This window comes from Myxine glutinosa, chromosome 6 (assembly GCF_964187855.1).
Source record: "Myxine glutinosa chromosome 6, kmMyxGlut1.1, whole genome shotgun sequence".
Taxonomy (NCBI): domain Eukaryota; kingdom Metazoa; phylum Chordata; class Myxini; order Myxiniformes; family Myxinidae; genus Myxine; species Myxine glutinosa.
This window is the reverse complement of record NC_136266.1, coordinates 139,009,499-139,029,322: the sequence shown is the minus strand read 5'-3', so window position 1 is coordinate 139,029,322 and position 19,824 is coordinate 139,009,499. Positions and strand designations below refer to the sequence as shown.

General features: G+C 41.9%; 1 protein-coding gene across 7 annotated transcripts in view; it reads right to left on the bottom strand.

The window, feature by feature from the left end:
* The window catches only part of LOC137414398 (synaptic vesicle 2-related protein), a 314,148-nt gene that overhangs the window by 241,375 nt on the left and 52,949 nt on the right, over nt 1–19,824 (bottom strand). For all 7 annotated transcript variants that reach the window (XM_078780584.1, XM_078780583.1, XM_078780582.1 and 4 more), the window contains one exon: nt 9,351–9,423. The gene's annotated coding sequence lies outside the window, so the exon portion shown is untranslated. The remainder of the gene's footprint in view (nt 1–9,350; nt 9,424–19,824) is intronic.

Sequence of the window (19,824 nt, the reverse complement as noted above, 5' to 3'; positions counted from 1 at the left end):
AACTTAAATAAAATAAAAGTATTGGCATTGTTTCTTATTGAGCGTCGAGGGAGTTGAAAATATGATTGACTAAGATATATACAATTACAAGAAGAATGTCTCCCTCTTGTATAGTAGCTATCCATTACTGTTTGGTTTCTCTCATTAACACAATCATCAAAGATGACGAGGTTCTTTTTTGATTTATCTAAATCTTGAGGTGAAGGTATATCATCCGTATTATCACTGAGAATACAAGTTATGGGTTTTGGTTTCGATTTTGATTTCTGTGTATCACAAAATAATTGTATTATATCTTCAATATTATAATCATTTAGTTTGTTTTGAAGTTTAAATAAACCGATAATGTCTTCCTTTTTAAGACCTGCATTAAAACCCTGTGAGAGTAGTTGATACTCGGGTTGAAAACTAGACTTTGTAAAAATTATTAAATTATCATAATCTAAAAAATTAGGACCAAGGAGCATCTTTAAAAGTAAACAGGTTTTTCCACATCCGCTTGAACCAACTATTAGACATCTCAATGAATTTGGAATGTTTTTATGGTTATTAAATTTTATCTTATTTTCCCAAACGGGTAAAAAATCATTCATTTATATATTTGGAAAACAAGTCATCTAACTTTTTTTGAGCTATTTTAGAAACTCTATATTTTATCCTGAGTTCGGGTTTAATTTCAAAATAATTCATTATTTTATTTATATAGTATCTTGTATTAACATTTCCATTAAAATTATTTTGAATAATAAATATCATTAAACCCTTATACATTTCCTCAATACAAATAGTCTCTTCCCTTGAAAGAAATGGTGTATTATCATCACAATACTTAACATTCATCTCTCTTATTAATCTTGTAAAGTAATTCATTTTTGGTTCTAATTTAAAAGAGTTATATATTTTTTTATATTTTTTATTATCATTAATCTATCTATAATTCCAGTAATCTCTGTATGTCTGTATGTCTGTGACCGCTGTTTCTCGACAACCACGGGTCTGATATACTTGAAACTTGCCAGGTATATTGCTGGGGACCCGAGGATGTGCCTTTTCAAGGTTTCATATTAATCGGACAAGTAGTTACCGAGCTATGTCCAAAAAACGATTCAACCAATCAGAGAGCAGCGAGTTATCACGTGTGCCGAACGTGGCGAACAGACTCTGCCTCGGACGGCACATTTGAGAGCGTATTCATTTATTTCATGTTGGCAAACTATGTTGCCGCTATGTTGGCGTTAAACTATGTTTTAAAACTAATTAAAACTAATTTGCGATTCTTTCGCTTTCCTGCGCGTTTGTGCACGCTATGGCGATTTCTTTACCAAACTCCGCAAGCCGTTCGCTTTGGACCAAACCATTTCATGTAAATAGAGGGGGGGGATTGTCACCGTACTCGCAAGCCGTTCGCTTTGGACCAAACCATTTCATGTAAATAGAGGGGGGGGGATTGTCACCGTACTCGCAAGCCGTTCGCTTTGGACCAAACCATTTCATGTAAATAGAGGGGGGGGATTGTCACCGTACTCGCAAGCCGTTCGCTTTGGCTTTGCGAATGGACCAAACCATTTCATGTAAATAGAGGGGGGGGATATAATTTTAGATATATATATAGTACGGGCATGCCCTAGTTAAAATTAAATCACAGAAAATACATTGTTTATATGAACCCTCATTATTAAGCCCTATTCTATCACAAGCCGGACAATTCTCTAATTTATCATATGGAGAGTCTGGAAATTCTAAATATCCTTCAGAACTTATCATATTTATATGGTAAATTTTTACTTAAACTAAACGTAAGTTTATTCATTAATATATACAATGTTTCAAAGCACAAAAGAAAAATTTCAATCAATCTCTACTTCGGTGAAAGATATAGAAAAATATGTCAAAGATGTTAAATTGAACAAAGATAAATATGGAAATTTTTGGGTAAAACCAGTTATGGAAAATAACATGAGCCCCTCTATTTCATTTAAAGGAAGAGCTCTAACTATACCTGGAAAGACATCCATTAAAGTAAATCTAACAAAAGTTTCTCCTCTACTCCTGGCAATTTATTCAAAGCTTGAAAAAGTGATTGACCACGATACTTTGAAAAAGAATGATAAGACCATCAACAATACTCGTGGAGAAATTTGTATTTACTTTAATAATCCAAAGGGTGTAGATCTAAGTAAAATGAATGATGTTAATATTTCTGGTGAAATGTCATTTCGTTCTATGATAGTTAGAGATTATTTAAAGATAACTTTTGATATTAAAAATGTAGAGATTGAATCCGTTAATGAAAGAAAGTATATTGGTATAGATGGAAAGGTTTTTTCTGCTAATTAAATATGAGTCATTACAGCAGTGAAGATTTTACTATTTCATTGAACTCGGACGATAGTGATGATAGTATTTAATTGAACTCGGACGATGGTGATGATAGTATTTCATTGAACACAGATGATAGTTATGATACGAATAGTTTGTGCTCAAATGATAGTTATGAGAGTAGCTTTATTGATGACTCTGAGTATGATTTTTTTTTGTTTGTTTGTTTGTTTGTTTTTTTTGTTTGTTTTTTTTGTATACAAGATCGAGGCTCGTGAAAGAGCGAACATTAATCACACAGAAAGACAAACCGACACATAAAACATATAACATCGGGAGCGGTAGACAAGATAGGGAGAGAGGGGGAAGGACACAAACACAACATTTGAGAGCAGGGACCGAGAGACATGGAGACATCGAGAGATCTGAGAGAGGGCGAGGGCTTTGGGGGGGGGGGCATGGGAAGGGGGCAGTGGGAGAGGTATAAAACATATGGACACTGCCAGGACTTCCAGGAAAGAAGTTGGAATTTCAAACAAGGTGGATCTGGGGTGAATTAGCGGGGGTAGAAAAGATCAAGGTTTTGGATGGGGGAAGATAAGAGATGGTGGTGAACAGCTGTTTTAAAGACCTGGAGGGAGGAGTGGGATTGAAGGGAGTGAGGGAGTTTGTTCCAGAGGCGGGAGAAAAGAGGAATGAAAGAGTGAAGGTGAGCAGAGAGTCGAGATTTCGGCAGTTTAACCATCAGAGGGTTGCTGGCAGATCTTGTGCGACCTGTAGGAATATTTGGGGGACAGAGCACAGAGAGAGCTGGGGGTGCAAGGCCGGAGAGGAGTCGGTAGAAGACAGAAAGACCACCTACCTGCCTGCGGTGAGTGAGTGAAAGGCCCTCAGAGATAGCTTCATCGCGGGAGATTCCAATAATTCTGAAGTATATTGGTATAGAAGAAGATTCTGAGTATTCATGTGATAGTTATGACTTAGATGATTCTGAGTGAAAAAGTGTTTTAGTTTAAGCACAGCGATATATATAAAACGGAGCTGTAAAGCTCAAAAGTGTTTTATTTTAAGCACAGTGATATATATAAAACACCACGTTTTCTCACGCTATAAATATGGTTTATTGTGATACTTGCGAGAAGGAAGTAAAATATTATAAACAACATATTCTCACCGCAAAACATACATACAACATTCTTAACAAACTTTCCCCTCTTCCACCTAAAACAAAACATTGTAAGGTCTGTAAAACAACCATCCTCAAGAAGGGGTTTAAAGCCCATCTTAAAACTAACAAACACTTGTCAAAATTGTTTACTATTAAAAATACTGATGGTGCTTTCAAAAGACATATCAGGATTCGAATCTTTAACTTCAAACCTCCCGAACCAAAGTCTATAGTTGATGCTGTAGAAATAGTCAAACCTGCTGTTCAAACATTGATTGAAAAAACACTAAAAGAAATGAAACCACTTAAATTTTATATGGGGGTAAAATTAGAAATGACAAAGGATAAAGGAGTTATAGATACACCATACATGAGAACTGAGCCACACTTTATATCTTCATATCAAGATTTTAAAACATCAGGAGTCTATGATGAACTTATTAAACAAGAGCAAGATGTGGATAATTCAATCGTAGGAAGTGGATTCAATATAGGAAAAATTATTTACATAGACATTCATATTCTTAAATCAGATCCTCTAAAAGCTTCTTCTTACATTGATTTACCCAGTGTTATCAAAAATAGAAAAGCAGTTATCAATATCAAAAATAAAGACAATAAATGTTTTCTCTGGTCTATTTTAGCACACTTACATCCTCCACATTTTCATGATGAAAGAGTATCTCATTATAAAAAATATGAGAATACATTAAATACGAAAGATCTAAAGTTTCCGATGACTTTAAATGATATTCCTAAATTTGAAAAGATGAATAATTTATCAGTTAATGTTTATGGTCTAACAGAAACAAACAACATTCAGGTTTTAAAGCTTTCTGACAATTGTAAACAAACTCATATTAATCTTCTATATTTTAATTCAGAGGAAAATTCACATTATACATACATCAAAGATATTGCTAAATTAATAAAACCACAAGTATGTAAAAGAACAAATAAAATATATATTTGTATGCGTTGTCTTAACTTCTTCCATACACAAGAAAGATTAGATAAACATTCAAATTATTGTGGTGAACATAAATCAACGGTAATCAACATGCCTAAAAAAGACTCAAAGATCACATTCAAAGATGAAAAGAAAACAATAAAACATCCGTTTGTTATATATGCTGATTTTGAAAGTATTTTAGAAAAAATTGATACTGCTTCTCCAGATCCAAAAGAATCATACACAAATAAATATCAAAAACATACTCCGTGTGGTTTTTGTTATTATATCAAATCATCCGTTGGTGATAAATATTACAAGTTAGAGATGTATAGAGGCTCAAATACCCCAGAGGAGTTTGTGAAACGACTAGAAAAAGACTGTGTTCGATTAACCAAGATAATGAGAGAAACCAATAAACCAATGTCCTTAACAAGTAAAGAAAAAAGGGAATTTATAAAAAACAATGTCTGTCATATTTGTGAGGAGAAAATTGGTAAAGGTCTAAAGGTTAGAGACCATTGTCATCTCACTGGTAAATATAGAGGTCCGGCTCATCAAAGTTGTAATATTAATTATCAACTCCCCTCTTTCATTCCTGTCTTTCTTCATAACAACGCTCATTATGATACACATCTATTTATCAAGGAACTCTCAAAGACTTCTGGAAGTATCTCAGCAATTCCAAACACGGATCAGAAATACATTTCATTCACAAAAACAATTCACACATCTCCTATTACTCATATCAGATTTCTTGATACATTTAAATTCATGGCAAGTCCATTGGCTAACTTGGTTCAAAATCTAAAAGAGTTTCCATGTCTTTCAGAGTATTTTTTAGATAAAGATTTTCTAACACAAAAGGGAATTTACCCCTATGACTATATGGACTCATTTGAGAGATTCAATGAAACACAACTTCCTTCAAAAGAAAATTTCTATAACAAATTAAACAACAGTAATATATCTGATAAAGATTATGTACACGCACAAAATGTTTGGGAAAAATATAACATCAAGAATCTTGGCGAGTATCACGATTTGTATCTCAAAACTGATGTGCTTTTATTGGCCGATGTATTTGAAGCCTTTAGATCTGTTTGTCGCACTGGATATGGATTGGATCCTGCTCACTACTACACAGCACCTGGATTGGCCTGGAGTACGATGTTGAAAATGACAAAACAAGATTTGGATTTGATAACCGATGTTGATATGCTTTTGATGATTGAAAAGGCAAAAAGAGGTGGAATTTCACAAGTCTGCTCGAGTAGATACGCAAAAGCAAATAACAAATATCTTCCAAATTATGATCCAACGAAAGAGAGTTCTTACTTGATGTACTATGACGCGAACAACCTGTATGGCTGGGCAATGTCTCAGGCTCTTCCTTATGGAAAACTTAGATGGGTAAAGGAAAAAGACTACAAAAACGTTTTACAAGATGTATGTATCTCTACACAAAAAGAATTGGATGAAGAAAAAGTTGGTTATTATTTTGAAATTGATTTAAAATATCCAGAGGAACTCCATAACCTACACAAAGATCTCCCATTTGCTTGTGAGAAAGAAAGTCCAAAGAAAGAATGGATGAGTGATTTATCAACGATCGTTTGATATAGGTGAATCAACAGAAAAATTACTTACTACATTATATAACAAGAAAAATTATGTTCTACACCAAAGAAATTTGCGACAATATTTATCAAAAGGTCTAAGAGTAGAGAAGATCCATAGGGTTCTAAAGTTCAATCAAAGTCATTGGTTAAAGGGGTACATTGATTTTAATACACAAAGAAGAACAGAGTCAAAAACAGATTTTGAGAAAGACTTTTATAAATTGATGAATAATGCGGTCTTTGGTAAGACTATGGAGAATGTGAGGAAAAGACAAAATATCAGACTATCAACATCTTGGGAACAAGCATCAAAATTAATTAATAGACCGAGTTTTACTCGAGCTGAGGTCTTTACTGAGAACTTTTGTGCGATCCATTTGATTAAAGAGAGTATTGAAATGAACAAACCTATTTATATTGGAACAACAATTCTTGATTTATCAAAGTCATTAATGTATGATTACTTTTATAATAACTTGAGGAAGAAATATCAAAATGATGTTAATCTACTTTATATGGATACAGATAGTTTTATTTTGAAAATTAATACCAACGATGTTTATTCAGACATGAAAAGAGACATTAATATCTATGACACGAGTAATTACAGTCCAGAGAGTGAGTTGTTCTCTTCTAAAAATAAAAAGGTGATTGGAAAGTTCAAGGATGAATTAGGAGGAAATGTTATGAGTGAATTTGTGGGATTGAGGTCAAAGGCTTATGCTTATAAATACATTGTGAATAACGTTGAAAAGACTGATAAGAAGTTAAAAGGTGTAAAGAAAAATGTTATTAAAGAAACAATAAACTTTAAGGATTATTATAACTGTTTAACAACAAAGAAAGAAGAGTTTAGAAAGATTAATGGAATAAGAAGTTATAAACATCAATTATATTCAGAAGAGATAAATAAGAAAGCATTGGGGGCTTTTGATGATAAGAGGTTTATTTTAGAAAATGGAATTGATAGTCTCCCTTATGGTTATATAAGTATATAAGTGATAAGATATATATAAGTGATAAGATATATATAAGTGATAAGATATACATAAGTGATAAGATATATATAAGTGATAAGATATATATAAGTGATAAGTTAAAAAGGGGGGGTTGGGGATTTTAACGGGCTACCGCCGCCTTTTTTACTATTATATAAATGATAGAACCAAGTATCAACCAGACTAAAGAGTGGAGGTGTAGTCAACCTTGGTATATAAATGGAAAACATAATGAATGTGAAAAATATCAAATAGGTATAATTGAAAAGGCAACTGGTAAAAAAGTTCACAAAACAAATAAGAGAATTAATTTAAATACCGGTGAGTTGGGTAAAAAAGATAAAAATATTTTTGAGTGGACGGAAAACTTTGATGGTTGTCAGGAAAATATATACATTAATTTAAAAATGGGATGTGGGAGAGGAGGCACTCAGACAAGAACATTGAGGGAGGTTTATCATTTTATTTTAGCTCAGTTAAAATATCTTGATAAAGAACCAAACTCAAACATATTTTTTGTTAATGTATTAGAAGGTGAGGAGAGTTGTAGGAGAATTAAATTATTTCCCACGCATAAACAAATATTTGTAGGTCGTTGTGTGAGTGGGCCAAAGATGATTCACCAGATGATATTAAGAGTAAAAGGTTAAAAGGTCCATAAGGTCAGAAGGATCACAGGTTCACACAGAAGGACCATTGTTTAAGTGGTCTAATGAATAAGGATAACATGTCAAAAGGTTAGAAGGTTCGTAAAGAACAGGGTGAGAGAAATAGAGGTGTTTAGGGCAATGAGGGAGGGGAAAAATTAACATGTAAGTCAATGGGAAAAATGAGAGTGTCCCAGAAGCAACATATATACACTACTGAGGGGTGAGGGTGAGGGGGGAGGGGAGGAGGTAGGGGGAAAGGGAGGGGCATGGGGGAAGGGAGGGGGAGGGGAGGGGGGAGGGGGGAGGTGGAAGGGAGAAAGGGGGGAGGGTGGAGGGGAGGGGAGGGTGGAGGGGAGGGGGAGGGAGGAGGGGAGGGGGGAGGGGTGGGGGAGGTGGGAGGGGGAGGGGAAGGGGGGAGGGGAGAAAGGGGAAGGGGGAGGGAGAATGGGATGGAGGGGGAGGGAGGGGGAGGGGGAGGAGAGGGGGAGGGGGGAGTGGAGGGGGAGGGAGGGGGAGCGGAGGGGGGAGGGGAGGGGGGATTGGAGGGGGAGTGGAGGGGAAGGGGGGAGGGAGGGGGAGGGAGTGGAGGGGAAGGGGGGAGGGAGGGGGAGGGGGGAGGAGGGGGAGGGGAGGGGAGGGGGAGGGTGTGAGGGGAGAGGGAGGGGGAGGTGGAGGGGAGAGGGAGGGGGAGGGGGGAGGGGGGAGGGGGAGGGGGGAGGGGGAGGGGGGAGGGGGGGGAACGGTTAGCTTGGCAAGCGTTAGCAGGCTTTTTACTTTTATTTTTACCTCAATGAGGGCTATATATTATATAGTCCGTGCTTGGAGCCTTCAAATTCAACATAAAGTTTTTTTATGAAAAATAATGCAGATGTATAACAATCCACCAATGCAAGTTCATAAATGAATGCAGATCCTTTACTTTTGCGATACAAACGCAATTCCCGCCATTTCCACTCACGATCGATGCCTCCACAGTGCCCGCGCCTCTTCTTCCTCCTACAACTTCGTCTCACTTCTTTCACTCAAAATGCACGAAATTCTGCTGCATGAAATTATGTAGAGGCCTCGTCGGGGGGATATAAGGTAGATAAGGAAGGCGTTGTAACAGAAGAATCAAAAATAAAAGTGGAAGAACATAAGGAAATGGGAGCTATTCTGGACCCACAGCCAAACCCGACAAACCATTGCAATACACCCCGAACGTCTATCGCCGGCCACAAACGACACCATGGAATTGCAGCTGGCGCTGGTTTTTTTAAACCATTGATATTAAAATAAAACGTAGCCTAAAACCACCGGGATTTTATGCTGATTCCGAATCTGTGTCTAAAACTTTTCTCCGATGTGTAGTTCTTGAGTTTATAAGCGGACATCCAGACAGACACACACACACAGACACTCCTCCTTTATATATAGATATACCTGAACACTGCAGTAGAACACAAATTTCTCTCTTGGCACTTTGAGAAACATTACGTTTTGCAGTCCTCGGAAAAATATTTATGCCTGAGGGCAAAGTAATTGGGAGATTCAGCATTCACACCCTCTCATGCACTGAGGGCAGAGTAACTGAGATTCAAGCATTCAGGCAAATATGGTGGCACCTAGTACTGTATTTTTTTTTATCCATTGTATTCTCACCGGTCTTCGTCCGTATTTATCTGCAATTAATCCCCAAAACGATGCACACTGGAATTTCTCCAATAAACATCACCTGAGGAAATGAAACAGACAAAACCAGGCTCAATAGAAAGTACAGTTTCAGAAACGTGTCACAATTGTATGTAATGAAGTCAACCCTTGGTCCCCAGCTAAGCAGCCAGAGCAGTCTCTTTCGACATATCCCATGCATGTGATAGTCTCCCATCCAGCCATAGTGACAAAGCTGTCTACCGTTAGCATCGAGAGTAATAGACTCCTGAATTGGCAGTCAAATCTTTTTCTTTGCATGTATGAATGTATTAGTATCTGCCCCCAATGGCATACTTAGAGACTTGCAACTTGCGTCACCCTTGGAGACTTTCGTCGAAGTTAGTGTCCTGTGGCCAATACCATATTAAGTGGATATTAATAATTTCCCATATTTTTGGAAAATCCTTTGTTCACCTTTTTATACAATTCCACCCTGTCCTAAATAGCAAGCAGCAGTTGTATATGTTTGTTAATACCTAAAAATGATTAAAAACTGCACTTGAAACATGACATTTAATTCTGGGAAGTTGAATACACCCATTCCTTTTTACAAAAGGGTTGTCTGGGTAATCTTCTTGTTCCTCTATGTGATCATTTACTCACATACGCTATAGAACTCCTTCGCTGAAGAAAAGAAAATCAACTACAACCTGTCTTGAACCAAATATCACTCCATGCAAGCTTCCGGAACTGGGGTGAGACCTACAGTGGCCTGCAAAAGGTTATGGAAAATGTGCACTAAATGGCCAAGAGTATACAATCAATGTTTATATAAATTTTCCCAGTGTCTAATCTGCACAACCGTAAAGATCGACAAACCTTAATCATCTACCCAAACATGCAATTTGGTGTCTGTCTGTCTGTCTGACAATTTTTTGAACTGCAATACATCCGGTCGTTACTCATCCATTCTCAACCAACGTTGACAGAGAGGACTAACAATCACACAATGAAAGTTGTAGCAAAATCATTTGCTCACTTCTCCCAAGGGCGTTTTCCTCCGCCAATGTGGTTTTCCTTGCCAATGGGGTTGTGCGTTGAGGTGTATAACCGTGTTAAGCTAGCTTTATCGTGGCGTTTTTCAAAGGCCGCTTCCAATAACAAAACCAATGATAATTGCATAATATGAATGTTATTACAAAACAATATTAACACGAATAATATCCCACCTCCCCAAGGGGGTATTTTCTTCTTGAACATATGCATGGTGGTCAACATTTATAAATTTCTTATCGTGCCGTTTTCGTGGGAGCACCTCTACCGGAAGTAAAAATATTATAAACCACAAACATGTATGATTACCTTTTTTAAACAATCACTCATGCTGTTTAACATGTGTTATGTCGGGAGGGGTAGAGCAATATCTAGAGCCAGATATATCTGTGTAGGTAGGTATCCGATTGTCGTGGATAGGGAATCTACTTGTAATAAGTTTCATGTGTAGGCGTTTTGTCGGGTAAGAGTATACCTGTGAACATACCAGGATGTTCGAGTGATAAATAGAGTAGGGATTAAAGAATAACGCCCCTGTGTGTCACACCTGGTAGCCAAACCTTTGTCCCTTATGGCATTGCACACATGTAGACACGTAGTTAGGTCCTTAGTGCAACACTAAATGATTCCCTTCCCTGACACGACTTTGGAAGACGAACAGGCAAGGGGGGGGGGGGGCGGCTCAGGGCGCCGCCGCATGGGACCGCGGCCAGCTGCACCTATGAGCTATGATCACGCTACACGCACGTGCTATGCCCACGCTACACGCTATGTGCTATTGCCACGCTACGGTCCTGTGATTGGTCAGGCGCGCTAGGCGCGAACCTCCAGCCAACGAGTGCGAGAGGTGTGAAGCTGGAAGGTTCAGTGGAAGTCGCTGGTTGGTAGCGCGCCGAGGCTGACGTCCACCAGCAAGGTTATTTAAGGGCGCGCCGAACGACATTTTTCTCTGGCAGCTCTGGCACTTTGTGGAGATCCAGCAGTTCGGAGTTGTTGCACATCCAGCTCTGGTGCTCTTGCGCTCTCTGGCTGTCGCGACGTGCTCGAAGCTCTTGTCTTCTTCTTGGTCTTGGGAGGCAGTGGTGGTCGTTGGCTCGCCATCTGCGTGGTTGCTTGGAGCGGTGCTGGTGCGGGAGCGAGGCTCGGTGCTGTGAGCGGGCGGGACCTCATGCGCAGGCGGAGGGGGCATTGGCTCGGGCCTGGCGAGGCGGGCGAGGCGGACGTGAGGATTTCTCCCACACCGGAGTTTGGAGCCACGTGTTACGGACAAGACGACAAGACCAGATAAGGCCATTACCCATTTAACACGAACATAACGACCGTGTTCCTTTTCATTAATTTGTATTCCCTCATCTGTATCCGAAGTCTGTGTGTGGGGACGTCCCGATTAGGACATTTTATTATCGGCGCGTGCTTTTCCTGTCCCTTGCCTTTTACTCTAATAAACCCTTGTATTATTTTCCTTTCCCTGTTAAACCTGTGCCCCTGGTTGAATTAATTTCCCTGCAGAATCGAAGCTGCCGTGGGTTCGTTGAAGGTTAGCGCTTGCGCAGCCTTCCATTTTCCTTCTTCCTCCCACGTCCATAGTTGAGTCCGTGTTTGGGCCATCGTCTCAATTAAAGCCGTTTTCGGTCCATCCGCGAGCCTCTGGTATTAACCGGAGGCTACGCATGACAATATGCATGGTGTCAACATTTATAAATATCTTATCGTGCCGTTTTCGTGGGAGCACCTCCACCGGAAGTAAAAATATTATAAACCACAAACATGTATGATTACCTTCTTAAACAATCACTCATGCTGTTTAACACGAAACTGAAATAAATTTGGAGAAAACCGGACATCAGTCAATGCTCATCACGTCGATGAACTCACCTGATCGATAGATCGACTGTAGTCTATATACTGCACAAGGGTGAATAACACGACCGTCCTTGCCGCTCCCATGGAGTTCTTCCAAGGAGTTTTTCATGGCGTTTTTCCAAAGCCACTTCTCATTACAAAAGTAACAAAAAAGGGCAATTGGAGATTGCAGACCATCGCCAGGACGTGTTTTTAAGACTTTTGGGTTAAAACAAATATGGCGGCCGAACCACATGACCAATGACATCATTATTATTTTTTTCTCCACACCAATTTATCCCTAGATCAGTGGTTCTTAACCTTTTTAAAGGCGCCAAACCCGAACGAAACCCGCCGAACACTCGCGGAAACCCCTCAAATTTGACCAAAAATTAAGAGAATTGCATCTCAATGCGATTTCTGTTCTTCTTTTCGGGAGGCGATCTGGGAAATGTGTGGTTTTGTTTTGGCAAGGGCCACCCTCAAATCATTTTCACATGCAAGCCTGCTCCTTTTCTTTGTTTTAATTTCCACTGGTTTCGAAAACGCATGCTCACAGAGATACGTTGTAACGAACGGTGTGAGGATCTCAAGGGCATATTTTAGCGATGTGAGGATTACCCTTCCATTTGGCGGCACCAAAAACGTTGAGAGCGTTGTTGTGCCGAAGAGTTGTTGTTGAGTCTGGCTCTGCTGAAGTTCGATGAGGTCATCGAGGTGTTGGTCGTTGACATCTGCCGTTGCAACATCGAAAGTAAACGGCTGCCGCACCCATGTTGGGTATTGCTCTTGGTCGGGGAAGTAGCCTTCGAATGACTTTTCCCAGCTCATCCAAGTACGTGGCAATCACTTGCTTCAGCTCCCCCGGCACAGCAAATGCCTCAAACTTCAGACTCATCTTCGATCCCGCTCACGCACTCGTCCAGTAGCGAGAAAGTTCGCGAAGTTGTCGTTCTCTGTTCGCACGCCTATACAACGGTAACTTCTTTCGAAAAGCGCTCAGCTTTTCTTCAGATTCGATGACATTCACTCCCACCGCCCTGCATCGTACGCCAAGGCGAGGATGAACTCTGGCTCTTGGAAGTGCGTTGCATGGCAATACTGGTGTTCTCGCAAAAACAAGGCTAATTCTACACGCAGGGCAAAAACACGGCTCACTACCTTCCCTCGTGATAACCATCGAACGTTAGAGTGGTAGAGAAGGACTTCGAATTCAGAGCCGATTTCATTGCACAGCTCTTTGAAGATGCGATGATACAGAGCACAGCTTCGCAAGTAATTCACAGTTTCAACGACGATTTTCAGAACATTGGCCAGTTTTGGAGGCAGGGTTTTTGATGCCAGCGCGTGTCTGTGCAGGACGCAGTGCGTGACGATGATGTGTGGTGCATCGGCCTTCACCAGCGCTCCAAAACCGGATTTTGCATCCCAGCATGGCTGTAGCTCAGTCCGAACAAACTGCAGACACCATGTTCCATGAGAGGCCGTTGCTTCTGAAGAAGTCGTCCCCAAGCTTCTTCACATCAGCTGCCTTCGTCGTTGTTGTGAGAGGTTTGCAGAACAGAAAGTCTTCCTTGATCTCATCTCCTTTGACATAACGCACAAATAAGATGAGCTGGCTCAAATTTGAAACGTCGGTGGTCTCGTCGAGTTGAAGGCTAAATTTCGTCAGACTCGCGACTAAATCTGCAACTACCTGGGCGAGGATGTCGTCGCTCATGTCATCGATTCTGCATCTGATGGTGTCATTTGAGAGTGGAATGAGAGACAACTTGTTTTCAGCAGCTTTTCCCAGCATGATGTTGGCCATCTTCAACGCGGCCGGTTTGATGAGTGTCTCACCAATGGTGTGCGGTTTGCCCTGCTTTGCGATCAGGTACGCAACTTCATACGACGTGGTGAGGATCGGTTTGTCAATTGGAACTAAGCCGAGAGTGGGCAAGGGTAGCATTTGCGTCAAATCGGACTCTCTTCCATTTGAATTCATCCAGCGTTGCGTCTTTGTACTGCCCCTCGCCGTGCAGTTTTTTGAAGTGTTCCCGTAGTTTTTCTGGTGCTAGGCTGGAGTTCCTCAACTTGACATTGCAAAGCATGCATTGAGGACGCTGACTTCCGTCCCGTTCCGTCAAACACGTGAACCCGTACCGTACGTAATCCAACGACCACTTCCTTTTTTTTGCTCGACATACTGCAAAAAATAAAAAAATAAAGTAACAAACTGATCTTAATTGAGTTCGGGCAAATAATTATATGACAAAAATTTAAAAAGGAACATGCTTAAATATTAATCAGTACCCATCTGAAAACTGAAATTTTAACGAAGAAAACATAACTTATAGTTACGATGATGGGATTTATTATCTACTCAACTCTATGTCACCTCAAATCCCATTATAATATTACATAGAAAACTGCGAATTGTTAGTTTTGATTGGCGACCAAAGGAGTTACAGTATATCACCTCCACCTAATTTTCTGAGTAATTCAATCATATTTTATAATCACCATCCACTTTTGACTTTAATATAACTCTGAACCCTCCTGCATATCCACAAACATTTCCAACTTACTTTTCAATTAATCAGTAACTCCCAATGGCGCGACCAATGACGCACGGCACACGGCAAGCTAATCGAGGCTATTCACTGGAATTTCCGAACACCTGCAAAGTCCAAAATCCAGTAAGGAAGTAAGCAAGTAAGCACCATCAACAGAATAATTAGCAAGTTGCGCATTGATTCAACGTACTACAGTCAGTGTGAAACAACTTATCTTAAACACAGACCAGAGAAACCATGAATGGGATGGGAATACAATTACAAATAACATTTCCATTCGTTCGTAACATACATAGCAAAATATAATAATATTAATAATAAGCGTAATTACACATAGATTCAAAATTGATACAAAACTAAAAAAACAAAAAAAACAAATTGCATTGTGTTTCGGAGGACCTCCGCCGAACCCCTGAGACTGACTGGCTCACTGAACCCCTGGGGTTCAGCCGAACCCAAGTTAAGAACCACGGCCCTAGATGATACTCAATAAATTTCATCTTGATCGGAGGAAGCTTTGTACTTGTCGAATTATGACGTCATAATGGATGCACCTATGACATCATCATTAACAAACGTTATTCCCTATGGGGAGTTCTTTACAATGAGCCATGTGTCAATTTTTTCAACGCAGCAATTTCGAAGATATAGAGGTGCAAAGGTTTTCGGTTTTACGAATGTGACGCCTGTATCACGTGACGTATGACGTCATAATTATCATTACAAAAAACTACAGGCGGAGGTGCACCTTTGGTGAAAAATTCCTGTCAATTGGACCAACGGTTGCAGAGACAATCATATTTATTTGTGCAGACAAACAGACAGACAGACAGACAAACAAATGAAAAATCATTCACAGAGTGACGATTAGCAAAAGAGAACAAAGTAGAGCATCCTTTTGACCTCAAAAATAATTGATGGTTCAATTCAGTGACCTGATGTGCAAATCGTCTTCAAATATTAAGTTAATCGGTTGGATATTGACAATTTTAGAAATTTAGCCTATGTTAACCTTTGTTGACCTCAAAAATAGTTGGTGGTTGGTTTCAGTAGGTTGATATGCAAATTATATTCAAATTTCAAGTCAATTGAATGAAAATTGAGTATTTTAGAAATTTGAAATGGTTGTTGACCCTTGGCCTATGTTGGCCTTTTGGCTTATACTGATCTCAAAAATAGTTGGTGGTTGAATTCAGTCAGCTGATGTGAAAATACTATTCAAATTTCAAGTCAATCGGATTAAAATTGAGGATTTTAGAAATTTGAAAAAAAAGTGGTTGACCTTTGGCCTATATTGACCTTGTGACATGTTGATTTCAAAAATAGTTGGTGGTTGTATTTAATTAGCTGATATGAAAATCCTATTAAAATTTCAAGTCAATCGGATGAAAATTGAGGATTTTAGAAATTTGACAAAAAGTGGTTGACCTTTGGCCTATGTTGACCTTGTGACCTATGTTGATCTCAAAAATAGTTGGTGGTTGAATTTATTTAGCTGATATGAAAATCCTATTAAAATTTAAAGTCAACTGGATGAAAATTGAGGATTTTAGAAATTCGAAAAAAGTGCTTGACCTTTGGCCTATTGGCCTCAAAAATATATAGGACTAGCAGAAGTACTCGGCATTGCCGGGCGGGGGAGGGGAGGGGGAAGGGGAGGGGAGGGGAACGGGGGGGAGGGGGATGGGGGGGAGTGGGAGGGGGGAGGGGGGGAAGGGAAGGGAAGGGGAGGGGGAGGGGGAGGAGGGGGGAGGAGTGGAGGGGAGGGGGGAGGGGGGAGGGAGGAGGAAGGGGAGGGGAGGGGGAGGGGGAGGGGGAAGAGGAGGGGAGGGGGAAGAGGAGGGGAGGGGGAGGGGGAAGAGGAGGGGAGGGGAACGGGGGGAGGGGAGGAGAGGGGGGAGGGGAGGAGAGGAGGGGAGGGGAGGAGAGGGGGGGAGGGGAGAAGAGGGGGGAGGGGAGAAGTGGGGGGGGGGAGTACCCGGCATTGCTGGGCGGGGGAGGGGAGGGGGAAGAGGAGGGGAAGGGAACGGGGGGGGAAGAGGGGGGGGAGGGGAGAAGAGGGGGGGAGGGGAGAAGAGGGGGGGAGGGGAGAAGAGTGGTGGGAAGTACCTGGCATTCCGTGTATAAACGTGAGGGAGAAGAGGGGGGAGGGAAGGGGGGGAGGGGAGCAGAGGGGGGAGGGGGAGGGGAGGAGAGGAGAGGGGGAGGGGGAGGGGAGGAGAGGGGGGAGGGGGAGGGATGGGAGAGGAGGGGGAGGGGGAGTGGTAGGGGGCGGAGGGGGAGGGGGGAGGATGCGCGAATCGTCGAATCAGCGCGCTGCTCTGCCCGATATTCCATGTATAAACGTGAGGGAGAAGAGGGGGGAGGGGGGAGGGGGAAGGGGAGGGGGAGGGGGGAGGGGAGGGGGGAGGGGGAAGAGGAGGGGAGGGGAACGGGGGGAGGGGAGGAGAGGGGGGGAAGTACCCGGCATTGCCAGGCGGGGGAGGGGAGGGGGAAGAGGAGGGGAGGGGAATGGGGGGGAGTGGAGGAGAGAGGGGGAGGGGAGAAGAGGGGGGGGAAGTACCCGGCATTCTGTGTATAAACGTGCGGGAGAAGAGGGGGGAGCGGGAGGGGGGGGAGAGGGGGAGGGGGAGGGGGAGGGATGGGAGAAGAGAGGGGTGGGAGGGGGAGGGGTAGGGGGAGGGGGCAAATGCCGGTCCCACTTCCCACCGATTCAGATTGCGTGTATAATATTCCTCGCTGAAAAAAAATATGGATCTAAGGATGAAAGAAAAAAAAACCTACGTGGTGTGAATGGCAATGTTCCTCGCTGAAATGTGAAAAAACGCAATCGCGCGGCAAGGAACATCACGTGATCGCTCTGAGCGATCGATTGCAACTCTGCGTCGTGTCGTGGGTGTGGCCAACGTGGCCTCATGCCCCCAGGTGATTGGCTAACTCGAGCTCGAGAGAGCCATAATGCGCTACGTTCTGGCAAAAAATATGGATCTAAAGATGAAAAAAAAACAACCTATGTGGTGTGAATGGCAATGTTCCTCGCTGAAATGTGAAAACACGCAATCGCTTTTCGCTCTGATATACGTGCGAACGCGTAACTGAGTTAATGGCGGCAAGGAACATCACGTGATCGCTCTGAGCGAATCAGCACGCTGCTCTGCCATTCCGGTCATAATATTCCTCGCTGAAATGCGCTGAGGTAAAAATATGGTAAAAAAAATATTATGAAATAAATTTTTAGGTCGGCCATGTTCTTCCCAGGCTGAATGGCCATGTTTGTGCCAAATATCAAGTACGTGAGCCTCTCCGTTTAGGAGTCTATCGGTAACATTACACACACACACACACACAAACTGTGTTTTATATATATAGATTTTGTCGGACCACGAACTCTACCATTTGGTGAAGTTTCGTGAAGATCGGTTTAAAATTGTGACATGTAGGCAAGTATAAGTGAGCGGACAGACAAACACACACACACACACACACACACACACACACACAAACCGGAGTGATCAACATACATGTCCAAAAAAAATATATTTGCCAAGTAACAAACAGACAAACAAACTGACTCAAATGCAATACCCTCTCCTCGGGTGAGGGTAATAACAACATCTATGACACCAGCATAATATTCATGATATTATGAAACAATATCCCCCTCCCAAAGGGGTTTGTGACGAGATATTGCCCTTTGCCCCCTACTCCTCCTCCTCCCCCGACATCCTTACAGAAGTAAATTTTATTATCGGTAATTTAGAATGGTGAAGCACGGTCTTGTACATTCAAAAAACAGTATCATTGCTCAATTTCAAAGCTAATGTCCCAGAGGAAGGAACTAATGGTATTGATTTGAGCAGTGCTAATCAGATGTTAGAGAGTGTCACCTTATACAAGATATTAAATGGTCACATAAAGTTAGTTGTTATGTACAGTCAGACATCAACATTCGTGGTCCCAACATTCGTGGTCCCATACATACTCGTGTTAAAACCCTCGGTGGTGTTGTATGACCATGCATTCTGGCCCTTCGGGGTCAGGATGCATGTGTTTTGAATGACCATGTGCTTCAGCCTTGGGGTTGAAGTGCATGTGTATGCTAATGGGACAGTCTTGATAGACGGTGTGCCTTGGCCGTGGGGTCAAGGTGCACGTCCAAGGCTGTTTAAATGTTTGATTTTTTTACCTTTTTTTATTAAAAAAGGCAGGCCACGGACTGGCCTCAAAAAGTCCCAACATTCACGGATTCCGCATATAAGCAGTTGATTAATTGTGACCTGCTTCTACATTCGCGGCCTTGTGTCCTGCGTATTGGCGGTTTTTCGCAGGCGCCACAAATTTTTTTCCACGATCCTCAAACATAACACAGTTCTAAAACATATTGCTGCGGTTTTGAGAACCCACACTTGTAAATATAACATCACTAAAGGTTAAAGGTTGCACCCCATAGATAGGCCACAAGCAACACGTAGGTCACCATAGGACGTCAGTTATTTCATAGTATGTGTTTAGATAAGGCCATTCCCAATAGTTGCATCGGCGTTGTGTAAAACAAATAAGAGTAGGCCCCTCGTCCATTTTGCAGCCTCCCTTCCAAGCGACACCATTAAGCGCTCTCCAGTCTGTGCCCCATCGGCCCTCCCAATTTGTTACGCTCCTTGGCCAGCAGCCTTCGCTGCCCTTGGACTTCCGCTCGAACCAGCCCAAAAGCCACGAGGTGAGGCCCGAAAAGGGGGCGGAGCGTGAGGATGGAGGTGCGGCCACGTCAAGCGGCCATCAAGGCGGAGCCGGTAAGCCAACACCAGCCAACCAGGGCGGAGGTGAGATCGCCTGACCGGGCGTGGTTGGGTGTTCGAGAGCGTTCACTGGCTTGGCTTATAAAAGCGCGGACACAAAGCCCTTCGACAGGACTCGCTGGGGAAGGTTGGCATTCACAGGACTGTGCGGAGAGGACTGACGCAACTGCACTCGTGATAGGAGGTTGACCTTCAGGTCTGAGCGGGGAGAGAGAGGCGCTTGACCTGGAACGT